Consider the following 13,657-nt stretch of genomic DNA (forward strand, 5'->3'; position numbering starts at 1 on the left):
ATTGCAGCTTTTGCTGTGAGCGAGCTCGAGTCACCCAAAAATCCTACCAATGGACAGCAGAGTGTCTGAGCCCGGCTCTGAGCTGCAGCCCCATCCCCAGGCACACCAAAGCCCTCTCCATCACCCCAGCAGCCCTCTCTGGGGCAGAGGCTGGAAAGCCGCCTTCATTCGGAGGGAATCATGGGGAAAACAAGCTCTCAAGGAGCAGAAAGAAAATTAACTACCTGGAATAACAAGTAGGAAACAGGTGACAGCTTCAAGGCTAATAAACCCTCCCAGCAACACTAACAGCTTTCTGCATGAGCAAAACAGATAAAGTGACTAAAACAAAGTCACGACAGTCACAAGTAAGGCGAGTGAGACATGAGAACGACTGAGTAAGTTTTGGCAGTTGGCTGGAAACAGGCACTGGAAAAGAAAACTGGCAGAGCCAGCTGCAGCATCTCCACGGCCCAGCTCCATGTCCCGCTGTAACCTGGCCATGCGGTGCTGGGAGAAGAGCAACACCTCTCCAAAGGTCCTACACAAGAGCAAGGACTGAGGGTAATGTTTGTGCATTGCCATAACTCATTGGGAGAAGGGTAAAGTCCCGCAGCAGAGTGAGAAATTCTCCCTCCCAGACCTTTAATAACACATGCAAGTGCTGCCAGCCCAGGGTGCAGGGGGGGAGCCGTGCATGGGGCAGGAGAGACCTGCTGAGCAAAGAAAGTGTCAGCTCCAGAAGTTGCTGGGGGAAATAAGTGCCAAGAGAAGAGGAAAGAAAAAAAAAAAAAGTCATTTGTAGCTGGTGGAATCTGTCTACTCCAACACAGCAGACACGCTTCATTTCAATTTTGCTTTTTATATCACATCCACCAGAAGAAAAACATCACCAGATTTAAAAAATGGCTTTCAAACCTAAAGCCTTCAAACCTTCAACGTCCTATTGCAACATGCAACATCGAATTCAGGTGTTTTCAAAGCTTCTACCCTCTCCTCGCCCCTCTTACTTGTTCTCGTGAACTTGCCTGGTGCAAACCAGCTTCACTCCACAGAAGCATTTCAACTTCAACCAAACTGCTGCCTCCAAGGCTGGGGAAACCCCTGTGCGTGGCCACCAGACCGCACAGCAATGCACTGGTCCAACACGCGGGATGCCCGTGGACTCCCCGGGCCACCAAGCTGCACCGTGAGAAGCTGTTTTCCTCCCTTCCTTGCTCAGCATCACCCTAACACACAAGAAGGCATTCAAGGGCATCCTCATCCCCCATGACACTGCCCTCCGATCGCAAAGTGCTCCAAGACCCCAGCAGCGCTTTTGATGCCGGAAAGGGGCTTGGGGGTGCGCTCAGCGCAGCCCCACTCCCGCTCCAGCCCCAGGAGCTAGTATGGGGATGGTCCTGGGACAGTCCCAGGGGTGACAGCTCTGGGACAGGCCAGGTTGGAAGGGGAAGCGGCCCCCAGAGCTCAGCACCCAGCTGCAATAAGCCAAGAAAGCAAGCAGGAGAGGGTTTAAGAGAGGCCAGGCAGCAGGCTGGGGTTAGGGTACAGGGTGCAAGACCAATGGCTTTCCAGACTGGGTCAGAAGCAGGTTGGAAGGGGGTAGAGGAGATGCACAGACAGGTAGGAAGGTGAATGTGGACAAAGCAACGCTCTCCTGCCAGGACCAGCTTCCCACAACCACTGGGCCCCATAAGCACAGGGTCACTGTACCCATCCAGCCCCAGAGCGGCTGGGGAGGGACCAAGGCCAACATCCAATCCATTCCTGCTGCCTTTCCATCCCGACACTGAACTTGGAGACAGCCCAGCTGCCACAGGGAGCAGAGGGGCTGCACTCCCCATCTCCTCCAGCCCCTTCCTGCTGCCTCCCTGGCTGTTTGCACCCAAACGTTCACCCTGGCACAGCCTGAGCTCACACCACCAGCAGAGCAGGCAGGGTCCTCGGCTCCTGGAGCAGAAACACAGGAGGTGCAAGCAAGGAGAGGGGCCAGCAGGATGGGCAGGGCTGCACAGCAGCCAGCCCCGACAGAGAGACTGGGACCTGGAGCAGCCTCCAGGGAAACACCAGCCGCTGAAGATGGAGTAGAGAGGCAGGAATATCACTGAACACAAAGCAAGGGGGACCAGGAGAAAGGAAAAGGAGAAAGGCACATAAAGGATTTATAAATCCCCATGTAGACAGGAAAAGCCACGTGAGCATCGTCTCGCCAGAGGACGCTGGTGAAAGCAGCGGCCACCACACGCCAGCACAGAGTGAGAGATCACCCTGGTCCCCCCTTCCTCCTCCCAGGAATCTGGCACCCCGGAAAAACCTGCCCAGCCTTTGCATTTTGCAAACCTCGGCTCTAAAAATAACCATCGGTGCAAGTGACACATTTTGAGCGGAGCCGGCGAGCAGCAGCCCACAGAACCAAGCTCGCTTAGCATCAGCGGAGATTTGTTTTGTAAACTGTTTTTTTTTAAGGTTGCTTAGTAAGCTGCTGATCAAACAGCCAAAGCCGTTGTCTGATGCGGCAGAAATGAAGGGGGGACCCAATGAGAGGGAAAAATCCCACAGAGGAGGATGGGATGGGGAAAACTCAAGGGCTGGACCCCGTTTCCCAGCATGTCCCTCATGCCTCAACGCACACTTTTAAGATGGAGTTTCTCATCCCGTATCGCCCCCCAGGAGGGGTCCCAGCTCCAGCCATGCCCATAACGCTGGTGCCCGCTCACCAGCTGCCTCCAGAGAGCAAAAACCCCGTTTATACAGAAAGCAGAGCAGCAGCGATGGCCGGACAGACCACCCCACTGCCGGGGGGCTGCGCGGCATCTCCCACCCTCCTCCCCACACCCCTGGGTGAGCGGGGTGCCATCCTACCCCGGCTGCTGCAGACATCCCTGGGGGCTGGGATGATTGGCAGAGCACAGAGCAAGAGGAAGAGTCACCCAAACTGTTGCTCAGTTAATCATGGTAATTAGCCACAGTCTTGAGCAACTCCTATTAGTTACAGCCTGATTTTCTCAGGCACAGTCAGCGCACAAGATTTCAATTAAAACTCACCACACAGCCAACTTGGAAGTAGCCACCCTGGCCCACCACGGGGCTCGTCCAGGACATGGAAAGATGCAGAAGAGGTACTCCTTTCCTTGAAGGACCCAGCTTGCTGAATTTTAAAGTGGGTTTTATTTCCCAGCCCTGCTTGGGAAGCCTCAGCAAATGCACGCCGGCTTTGCAGAGCAGATGCCGTAGGGCTGGAGGGGAGAGGCTTGCATTTTTCCCACCCGCCGCAGGGATTGGATCCATGCCCTGAGCACAGACCAGAGCCGGGGTTTCTCTCTGGAGCTGTGCCCGCCTGCTCCCACCGCCACACAAACCCCCGCTCCCGGCAAGACTCGCACCCTGTGGCGGGCAGGGCGGCACAGGCAGCCTGCCTGCACGCTGCTCTGGTTTTGCAGAGCAGGCTCGCTCTGCCTGCAGGAAGATGCAAGCTCTCCAGGGCTCTTCGCTAGCGGTGCCAGGCTGCACAGAGCCCTTCACCCTCCAGCACCCATCCCCAAAAGTCATCCTCAAGGATGGGTCAACATCAAACGAGCTGCCCAGCATGAACCAGTTTCCTAAAAGCACTTGCACTGGTCCCAGTTGGAGGGCACGAAGCACAGACCCCTCGCCGCACCCAGGGTAACAAGGGGTTAAAGCCCACCTTCTGCCAGCAGCTTGGAAAAACCAGGCAGGGGAAATGCAAATGCTTTGCTGAACCAGAAAGCTTCATAAAAATATTAGACACAGCTTAATCGGCCCTCTCCGAGGATCTGCTCGCAAGGGTGAGGCTCATCATCGCCCAGGCCTGCCTACACCTCCCTGCTTTAAGGCACCTTTCTGACTGGTTTGGTGCTTATTTATAGGCAGCAGTCCTTGGAGAATCACAAGAAGAGATGAAGCTCAACCCCTTCCACAGGGAGGCTGACAAGTTTGAGCTTTCGGCCACCTAGCTAAGCGAGGGGATCAGCGCCGGAGACAACCGAAATCAGGCTCCGGCATCTCTAGCATCTTGTCCGTGCCATCAGACAGGTGCTTTACACTGGAGCTCAGTGTGTTTTTAACAGGATCCCCCATTCCCTGCTTGTTAAATGAAAGGAAAGAAAGTATTTTGGTACCAAAGAAACAGAAGAACAACAAACCTGAGCCAGGCTGGGGAGCGCAGATGCCTGCAGATGGCGAGAAGGGCAGCAGGGCTCTGCACCTCTATGGGGAGCGGGTGTTTCCATGCCCATGCTGCCTTGTTTAAACAACTGCCTGGGAAACCCAATATTTGATTTAAATCCACATGAGGTGGGCTCTGAGGCAGGGGGCACATAACCCAGCATGGAAAGCACTAAAGATAACACCTCACCATGCTGAAGAGGAGGAAAACATCCCTTCTGAGCTGGTAACTAACACAGGAGTTGGACATGGTTGGAGGGTCCCTTTGGCATGGTATTTTTGGGGATAACCCCCCAGCAAAGCAGGGGGGGACCTAGCCCTTCATTTTGCAGATGACACATCTCAACATCACAGGGGAATTGCAGAATAATTCATGCCACAGGACCTCTGATCCAACCCACTGCTCAAAGCTAAGGCACAGTGATGCCAGAGATACCAGAAAGGGAGAAACCCCAAAGCCTTCGCCGGGCTGCCACAGAGCCTTTGCCCCCCAGTCCCCCAGCTCCCATCCGCCCTGCTCATTTCTCAGCCTGACAGAGAGCTCAGCAGCTTCTCCCCGGGCATGAGGCCTCACAGCTGTGACTAATGGTATGTTTTGACATCCCTGAAATACTCCAGCACTTCATTTCAGCCGCAGGGAGCAGGAAGGAAGGAGGGGACATGCTGGTGGGGAGCTGGCACCAGGAGGGAGGGGCAGGAAGAGCTTTTGCAAAAGCAACAGGCAGCGATAAAGCAAAGCAGCACGGAAGAGATGCGGGAGACGGCCAAGGGGCAGGTTGGAACCTGGAAGGCACCCAGGAAGCCTGTCTGATCTGCTCCTTACCTGTGCCTTCCCTGGAGCTCTGCAGAGGTACAAGGCACTGGATTTATTTAATATCCACACACACACCCCCCACCCCCGAATTGCACTGCTTGAGTGAGGACACAGGGATGCTCCACTGATTCCTGGTGAGCCTGTACCCGGTGGTGAACTATGCACGGTTGCCCCGGTCCCCTGCCTGGGCAGGCAGGAGAAGGCAGTACTCCCACCAGCCTCCTCCAGCCCCCTGCTTTGGGCTCTCTCCAGCAGAGCCAGGAAGGCAACAGCCGGCGATCCCTGGGGAGGTTAATTAACAAGCATCTTCCCTGTGTTAAAGCAGTCACCTCCGGCCCCAGGGGGCCAGCGGAGACACAGCCCCAGCCTCTGGCAGGGGAGCAAAGAGCATCCCAGCCACCAGCCGAGCTGCTGGCCGCAACCATCTGCCAGCCAGCAGCGCTGGGGAGAGGAGCAGCCGAAGCCATAGAGCGGGGGGAATCCGGCTTTTTTCCTGACAGCTCTTGCTCATCACCAGCCGCTCATGCTGGGGCTCAGACAGTCCTGCTGCACCCCACGGCTGGGGGAAAGGGAAGAGCAGGCCACCTGGATGGGGCTCCAGACCTCCATGCGTGATCCCCAGAAAGAGGACCTCCATGCGTGGTCCCCAGAAAGTAGAACAGCCTTGGGAAAACTGGCCCAAAATGCACCCTGCCCTGGGGGAAGAGCCAGGGGATGGCTCAGCACACTGCCAGACTCGCCCCAATCTAGCAAGCAGAGCCCCCTTAGCACCAAAGCAGAAGAGCCATCCTCCAGGCTGCATCACCCCAGTGTCCACCCATCCATTTCAGCCATGAGCATCCTCAGTGACATCCATGGATCAACCCAACCACAGGATGCAGAAAGTTAGCAGAAACTCCAGCTGCCATTACTAGGGTGCCACTCACAGAAGTTTTCTTGGGTCACTGTGAGCAAGGAGCCCAGGGGCAGCAGTAGTGGTGAGGGGGGAGAGGTGGGGGGGATTGTCTTCTCTTTTCAGCTGTCACTAAAGTCATCAGTGTGGCTGTGAGTGATTCACACCAGTGTATGAAAAGCCTGTGACTCACGCACTGGATGCAGTGGGTGGGTGCATTGACTCAACCATGCTGGGGAGGGGGCACGGGGGGCTGCAGACTCACACGGCCACGGGGACAGTCCTGTTCTCAGGGCGTCAAAGGCACCACCGGCCGGGAGATCCCACACACGTACGCAGATCATCAGTGCCCTCAGCAGCATGGGTGAAACCAAGGAAGACTCTGCACCTCAGCATCAACCTGTCACCTGTCCAAAATAGGTGCCAAGATGCAATGGGGATGGGCCACACTCTCACTTGGCCTTTCACTGGGGAAAGGTTTACACTGTCCTGTGTGATGGCAGAGGAGGAGAAAACCCCCAGGAGCTCAAGGGATGTAAATGCATCCCAAACTACAGTGAACAAACTTTCCAGGTACTCCAGGACCACCAAGGAGTGAGGAAACTCATCCAGGCAGAAGCAGAGACAAGAGGGGAGCTCAGTGCCACGGGACAGCCTGCTGCCACAACCATCTCCTCCTCCATCTCCCAGACCTATAGACAAACATCTAGGGGAGCACAGCCCACCAGTGCAGAGACCTGCCCTGCGGCTCTGCCATGCCTGCCTGTGCCCTGCCGCTGGAGAGCTGCGTTGCAGAGACACACCCACAAAAGCCAGCTGGAGGGACCCCAGACCTCGATTCCCTGGCACGCTGCTGCTGCTGTGTGCCAGCAACACTACACAAACATTTTGGGGAGAGGGAGCTGAAGGGAACCCCCACAAAAGACACTCCCATGTGGATGGCGCTCAGTCTCCAGTTACTCAATTGGTGGTAGCTATGCCCTGGTCTTGCCAAAAATGCCAGCAGCAGCAGCCAAGGCTGTGAAGGTGTGTCTCATCTCACTGACAGCGCCTTCCATAACACTGTGCCTCATCTGCCTATCAGCCCCGGCCGTAGGTCTGGACCACCTGAGAGTGTCACCACATCCCACTGCATCCTGAGCCCAGACCTTCCCATCTGCAGCACAGACCAAGCCTGGCCTCATGTCAGCACCGAGAGCAGGATGAGATCACCCACTCAGGGGGACAGGGCCCATGGGGGAAGGCAGGGCGGTCCAGGGTACAAGTAGCACTTGGCTGTTCAGGATCATGGAGGAGAGTTACCCCTGGCCCCCCTCCAGCTGCACAGAGAGCCAGCGGGAGCCACAAGCTCCAAAACACACGCTCTGCAATGCAAGAGCAGCCAGGAGAGCTGCGGGAACAAGGCAAACAAGCCCCGGTTTTGGGGACCACTCATTCGTCACTGCCATCAGCAACACCCGGGCAGGGACCAAACTTAGGAGCAGCACTCGGACCTACAGAAAGCGGGTACTGGGTGCAGGGAGACAACGCGAGGCACTGGGTGCCCAGGGCAGGCAGGGGAGGCTGCTGAGGGCACCCACGCAGCCTGCGCGCTCCCGGGAAGAGACGAGACCCTGCACATTTGGGAGGCCTTGGCTTGGCAGAGGAGGACTGGAGCTGAACCAGCCCACCGCTGGACACCACCTCTGCCCCCGCACCCCAGCAAGGGCTCTCCAGAGCGCTCAAAGCTCTCAGGTGCCCGAGGCAAGGCAAGAGAGGGGGCTTACACCCCCGACCCGGCTTTGCCCGCCCCAGCCGGGCCGTGAGGCAGGGCAGCCCCCGGCACAGCCCCCCGCCCCTGCCCGAGGGCAGCGGGACCCCAGCCCCGCCAGCCGAGCCCGGCTGGAGCCTCAGCACGGCCGGGGCCCCGACGGCTGCCCCCGGGCCCCCTCCCTCGGCCGGCGAGCCACCTTAAGCGGAGCGCCGACGCTCCCGCCGCTCCTAGGCTACCTTAATAAAAACTTTGTCAGAGCAGAGCTGCTTTCCCAGGCACGGCCGAGCCCCAGCCGCTGAGAAACCCTCGGGAAGGCGCAAAACGGGGAGTCGAGCTTCAAACTTGGGGTCCCCTCCCAAAGCGCAGCTCCATCCTCCCGTGCGGGGAGGAGAGCCCCGCGGCCCGCCAGCCCCCCGGGGCCACAGCCCACCTCTCTCCGCTGGCTGCCGCCGGCTCCTTCCCCCGTCCTCCTTCCCCGAAGCGACGGCGCAACGTGCGCCCGGAGCTCCGAGCATCCCCGGCGGCCAGGATGAGACAAAAGCCGCCGGAGAAGGGAGGGGAGGAGATGTCCACCGAGACCGAATCGCGCAAGGAGAGGAGGAGGAGGATGGAGACAGCCCCAGCTGGCGGGGACTGCCGTCTCCCGGCCGTCCCCAACAGGTAGCAGCGAGTGGGGGGACACGATGTCCCCACGGCGACAGCGTTCGTCTACTTCGGGAGAGCGAGTGGGAGCTCCCCAGGGCCACCATCCACGCCAGCAGCCAGCGCCGGCTCCCGCTTACCTGGAAACAGAGGCATGGCTCCTGCAGGAGAGCTGGGCGAGGTCGGGGTATTATTCCAGAGACATTATTTGTAATGGAAAGGGAGAAAAAGAGCGGGGGGAGGGAGGGAGAAAGGGAGGGAGGGGAAGGAGGGAGGGAGAGACAAGAGGAGCAGGGAAGGAAGGAATGCGAGAGGGAAGGGGGAGGGAGGATAAAACGAAATTTTTTTAAAAAAGGAGAAAATAGAGACAGTTAAAATCTGTCTCCTGCCCACACAGTGGAAAAGAAATTTCTGACAATCGGAGAAAGGGAACTCGCACATATACCAGAGGGGGCAGACGGGGAATAACAAAGGAGGGAAGGAGCCGAGCTCCGCCAAAACAGAGCAGGAACTGTCCGGGCACACCCCCTTGCACACACACCCCCCCCTTGCACACACACCGCGGGTAAGAAGGGGGTGCACAACCGAGCCAACAGCCACGTCTCTGCCCACCCAGGCTAGCTTGGCCACCCCAGGATCAGCCACCCACCCAGCTCCTGGGCTGGAGTAGCACCCTGAAACCTGCACCCCGGCTGCTTCAGCAGGTTTGATTCGACCAGCTCGGTCCCACACCAGGGCTGGGGACTGGTGGCAAAGGACCCCCACGTTGCCCCACCAGCCAGCGTTGGTGCTCCCCAACCCCGCTTTTGCAGCCTGGGTCTCCCCCTTTCTGCGCACACCTTGCTCCCGGAGCACAAGAACCTCCACAGCTCTTCCCGTACAAAGCAAACAAGAGTTTTCCAGCCACCACACATCCACACAAAATATAACCCTGCACTCCCTGCCCTTCTCTGATACAAGGCCTCCCCTTAACCAGCAGCCAAAGCAAGGGCAGCTGTGGGGATGAGGGACATGGAGGGATGCGGGCCTCCAGATCAGCCAGATTTACCCCACAGCATCTGAAGGTTGCCAGCGGGAAGGGGTTGCATTCAAGGCCTCTTCTTAAATCACGTTTGTAGCCCAGTTGGCAGAGGTGCATCCCCACCGCTCCTGCCTGGGCTTCATTTTGCCTTTCCGGACACCGTGGGCAGCACCCATGGACAATGGGACCTGAAGGTGCAGGGTGGAGGAGCTAGAGGTGATACAGGCTCTCTGCATTTCGGTTAAGGAGATGCACAGCACTGCCACAGCTGCCCAGTGATGCTGCCAAGGGGCCGCTGGACTAAGGCAGCACACAGCTCTTTCAATATCCCCCCTTAGCATGTGCAGGGAGAAGTCCTAGCATGGCATGGCTCAGCACGAGCCCAGCTGGTTTGCACAGGAGCCCCCAAAAGCTTGTCATTGCTGGCTTCTCTGGGAGACAACCCACTGCAGCGTTGGCCAGGGGGTTGTTTGGATGGGCAAGATGCCCCCACACACCGATGCCCCTCCAGCTCCTCCTTTCCTCCCACCACACTGCAAAGCATCCCAATGAACCCATGCAGCTCAGCAGTGCCCAGGAGCATCCTGGACTTCAGAAGCTTCCAGGACTAGACAGTGGCAGGGTTGCCAATGCTGTCCCAAAGCTGCCTCTGTCTTTGTGCTTGCACTGAGCCCCAGCATGTGCTGCTGCATGGCACACAGCCCCTGCCCCAGCACGTACCTCACCCACACGGGGCAGCCACGAATGGCATCATGGGTGTGCATCACCCCAGAGAGCCGGGGCACCAGACTGTCTGGGGACAGGTTGTGTTACTTTTGCCTTGCCAAGACATTGCATGGCTCTGTGGTGCCTCGCTGGCACCTCCAGGCCTGGGGAAGCAGCAGAGCCAGGCGCCCAGCCACCCCCTCACAGGGATGCCCACTTGTGCCACCCAGCCTGCATGCTGTCTCTTTAAAACCTTCATCCCTAAATCTGAATGAAGCTAAGGGAAGAAAATCCTGGAGACAAGTGCTTCATTTAAACGTCTCCTCCAGCACTCCCATTCATTCACACACTCCGTGAGTGTGCTCCTGCCCCAGCACACTTCCTCTGCCTGCACCTCAGGGAGGAAGCACAGAGAAAACCTGCAAATACCCATCCTCTTTGGGATGCATAGAAATCCCTCAACCCACTGCCAGGACACTGCACACCAAAATCCCAAATCCAGCCATCCTAGCAGGTGCAGAAGGGAAAAAATGCTGCCAGAGGGCCCACGCACATCAGCAACCCCATTCTTCACCCTTTCTCCTATGTTGTTGCTATAAGCTGGCACTGGTAGGGATGCAAATGCACCCTCTGACAGTGCATCCCTTGGCCCCCCAACAAGGTGGTTTTGACACCCTCTCGCACACAGCCCTGCACGCACAGTGCCCCCAAATCCTGCCCTGCACGGCCTCCCTGCAACTCAGATGACCCCAGCGTGGCAGCCAGCCTGAACATGCCAAGACAGCTTTCTCGGTGACAAGCCCAGGGTCTTTATTTAAATATATATATATATATATATATATATATATATATGCTGTTACTTGGGGACTGGTGATGCCTTGGATTCGAATGTCTCCATGGTTACCTGCTCGTGGTGGGAGCTGGGGGTTATTGAACTCTGGGGGTTCACCGTTCATTGCCTGTCTCCTTCTCCCCATCCCCACGGCTCCGCACAGCCCTTCTGCCTTCCCTGGTAAGTGCTGAGACAAGGCAGCTCCCAGCTCCCTGCTAGTGCAGCAGGAGGGGGAGGAGAAGCAAGGCTCTCCCTGAGAACTCATTACATGCATAATTTTGCCAGCTCCGTGGATGATTAGACACGAATGCAGATCAGCTTCCCCATCCCAAAAGAAGAGACAATCCTGATCAGCACAGAGACGAAGCTGAGCGTCTCCTCCCACCACCCGGCTAGACAGGAATGAAATATGGAGAGACGGCATCAGGAGCAGCACCGACATCCCAGTGCCAAGCTGCTGTCGTCTTGGGGGAGTGAGCGGCAGCGGCGCCCACCCGCCGGCGGCTCTCCCCATGAGCTTGCTTGCTCGCAAGAGCCTCCCTTGTCCACGCAAGTGTGCGAAGGCAAGGCGAGTGCCCAGGGTGCAGGTTAGCAGCCCAAGGCGCTGCCTGGAAAGAGAGCCAAAAAAATGCAGAACTGCAAAGCCCAGCTAGACAGAAATGAACATCTTTTACATCCAGAAGCTTCCAACTTTGCTAAACCCCAAGCTTCGTGGAAGCACCCAGAGACACCCAAGCCCGTTGCCCAAGCCCAGCACCATTTCATTTGCAGACACTACCTGGACTCGATCTATTTTCACTGCTCGCTTGCTAACCTCTTATTCCCATATAGCAGCACTGTGTAGAGTAACCCCAAGGACCTCTAGATTTTTAATATTGCTTTCCTTCCATACAGCACAAAAGCCTAAGTAGCTTTTCTCCTCCTCCTTCCTGCCTGTACAGCCACAAACACTTCAGATGTGGACTAATTGGAGACAGTTCAGAGGGCAGTAAAGAGAGCATACAAAGGGCACCAAAACACAACCTGTTGGAAAAAAAGAGCCTGAAAGAACTGGATTTGTCTAGTCTGGAAATCAGAAGGCAGAAGAGACACGATAGCAGTCTTCAATTATGTAAAAGGTTGCTACAAAGGGTACAGGAATAAATTGCACTGCATCCCCACAGGGAAAAGGACAAGAAGTAATGGGCTGTAAATTGTAGATTAGACACTAGGAAAAAAAAAAAAAAAAAAAACACACCAAAAAAACAACTTAGTAGCAAATATTATTTAAGCTCCAGGATAGACAGCTGGGGAGCCACTGGGATTTGAGAGTAGGTTAGACAAACACTGATGAGGTGGTCTGGACAAAGCAGGTCCCATTTTGAGACAGGGGAAGGGACCCCTTGCAATGTATACTCCTGCCCTAGGTTTTTAGCACTCAGTGGCTGTTTCAAGCTAGCTTTGCACTGGTTTCTGCCAAGCAGGGGACCAGCAGCTTTTTTTGGCATGATGCAGACCATCCCATGCTCAGCCCTGCACCATGCCTCCCACCCAGGTTATTCTGCCTCCACCTTCTGCAATGCCCATGGTGTTGCAGGTGACGCAGCATCTCAGCCTGCCCTCCCTGGCACAGGCTCAGGGCTATGCCTGGGCAAGAGAGCGCCCAGCTTTTGTCCCACATCCGTCTGTCTGTCCTGTGCTTAGGACCCACAGCACGAGGGACCACTGTGCAGGTACCACCTCCCCTCCCAGGGGAGCTGCAGCAAGGCATCACCCACCCTCTGCTTCCCAGGAGGGATTAATGGTGTGGTACAACTTTGCCCTCCTTCTGGGTCATCAGTATCTGTAAAACTGACTAGTCTGGGTCAGAAAGTGCATAGACACATGCCTCATTTCTTGAGTTTCATGCTCAGAATCACTTCCAAGTTGATCAGTGTATTTTTCTACTAAACAGGCATGTGTATTTTAAACAGAGCTAAAGAGTCAAGAGGACATGAAGCACAGGCCAGCTGAAAGCATCTTTAAAAACAAAGGAGCCACGTATATTTAGCAAAGCCTCCAACCCAGCAGAGGAGAGCTGCTGGAAGTGCACATATGTGAGCTGCCGAGTTGTCTGCTGGTCCCATTGAGTGGTGAGAGCTGGAGAGACCCACCAGAAAGCCATGGACCTCCACGTGCTTCTGGTGGACAAGATGAACAAGTGCTGCTCTCCTGGAGAGAGGAGGTTGCAGTTGCCACAGGGAAGAGAAATTGCGTAAGGGTTGCTGCATGACTTCCATGGCTGGTAAACTCTCAGAAACCTGTGAAACTGCCTTGGGGTGAAAAAAGCACCTTCCAGTAAATGCCAAATGCTGTCCCCCCAATGTCTCCATTAAGGTTTGTTCCCCAGGGCCTGCATATGCCAAAATACACACCTCTGTTTAACAACAGGAAAGCCCATGAAACTTGAAACATCTTTAATGATATTTACTCTCTCACAATAGTAAAAACTCTGTAACAAGGACTGAAAGGGAAAAAATGGCCTACATCTTAGGGTGTTTATATAAAGTGAGACTAAACTTTCCCAAAGTAGGAACTTTTCCAAAACTAACAATCCTCACTGGGAAAAAAAAAAAATAAACCACACTTTTCAGTAACAGAAACTTCTGAGACTGTGCTGCAAAAGCAAAAGAAAAATAACACTGCAATGGGACACAGACAAAAGCATAGACCTCTCCCTTTTGGGATCATGCTTCTGGCCAGCTGAATCACAAGGAAGCTGCAGTCTGAATGGGATGATCAAGAAACATTAAATCTGTCTTCTGATTAAAAAAAAAAAAAAAAAAATCTCATTCACCCATCAGCTATTGCAGACT

General features: G+C 55.7%; 1 protein-coding gene across 5 annotated transcripts in view; it reads right to left on the bottom strand.

Annotated features, from left to right (window-relative positions):
* The window catches only part of CACNA1E (calcium voltage-gated channel subunit alpha1 E), a 139,520-nt gene extending 130,810 nt beyond the window's left edge, over window positions 1-8,710 (bottom strand). For all 5 annotated transcript variants that reach the window (XR_012043291.1, XM_072866749.1, XM_072866748.1 and 2 more), the window contains exon 1: window positions 8,406-8,710. The gene's annotated coding sequence lies outside the window, so the exon portion shown is untranslated. The remainder of the gene's footprint in view (window positions 1-8,405) is intronic.
* Window positions 8,711-13,657: the final 4,947 nt, after the last annotated feature.

The sequence above is a fragment of the Ciconia boyciana genome, chromosome 7 (genome assembly GCF_034638445.1).
Source record: "Ciconia boyciana chromosome 7, ASM3463844v1, whole genome shotgun sequence".
Classification (NCBI taxonomy): Eukaryota; Metazoa; Chordata; class Aves; order Ciconiiformes; family Ciconiidae; genus Ciconia; species Ciconia boyciana.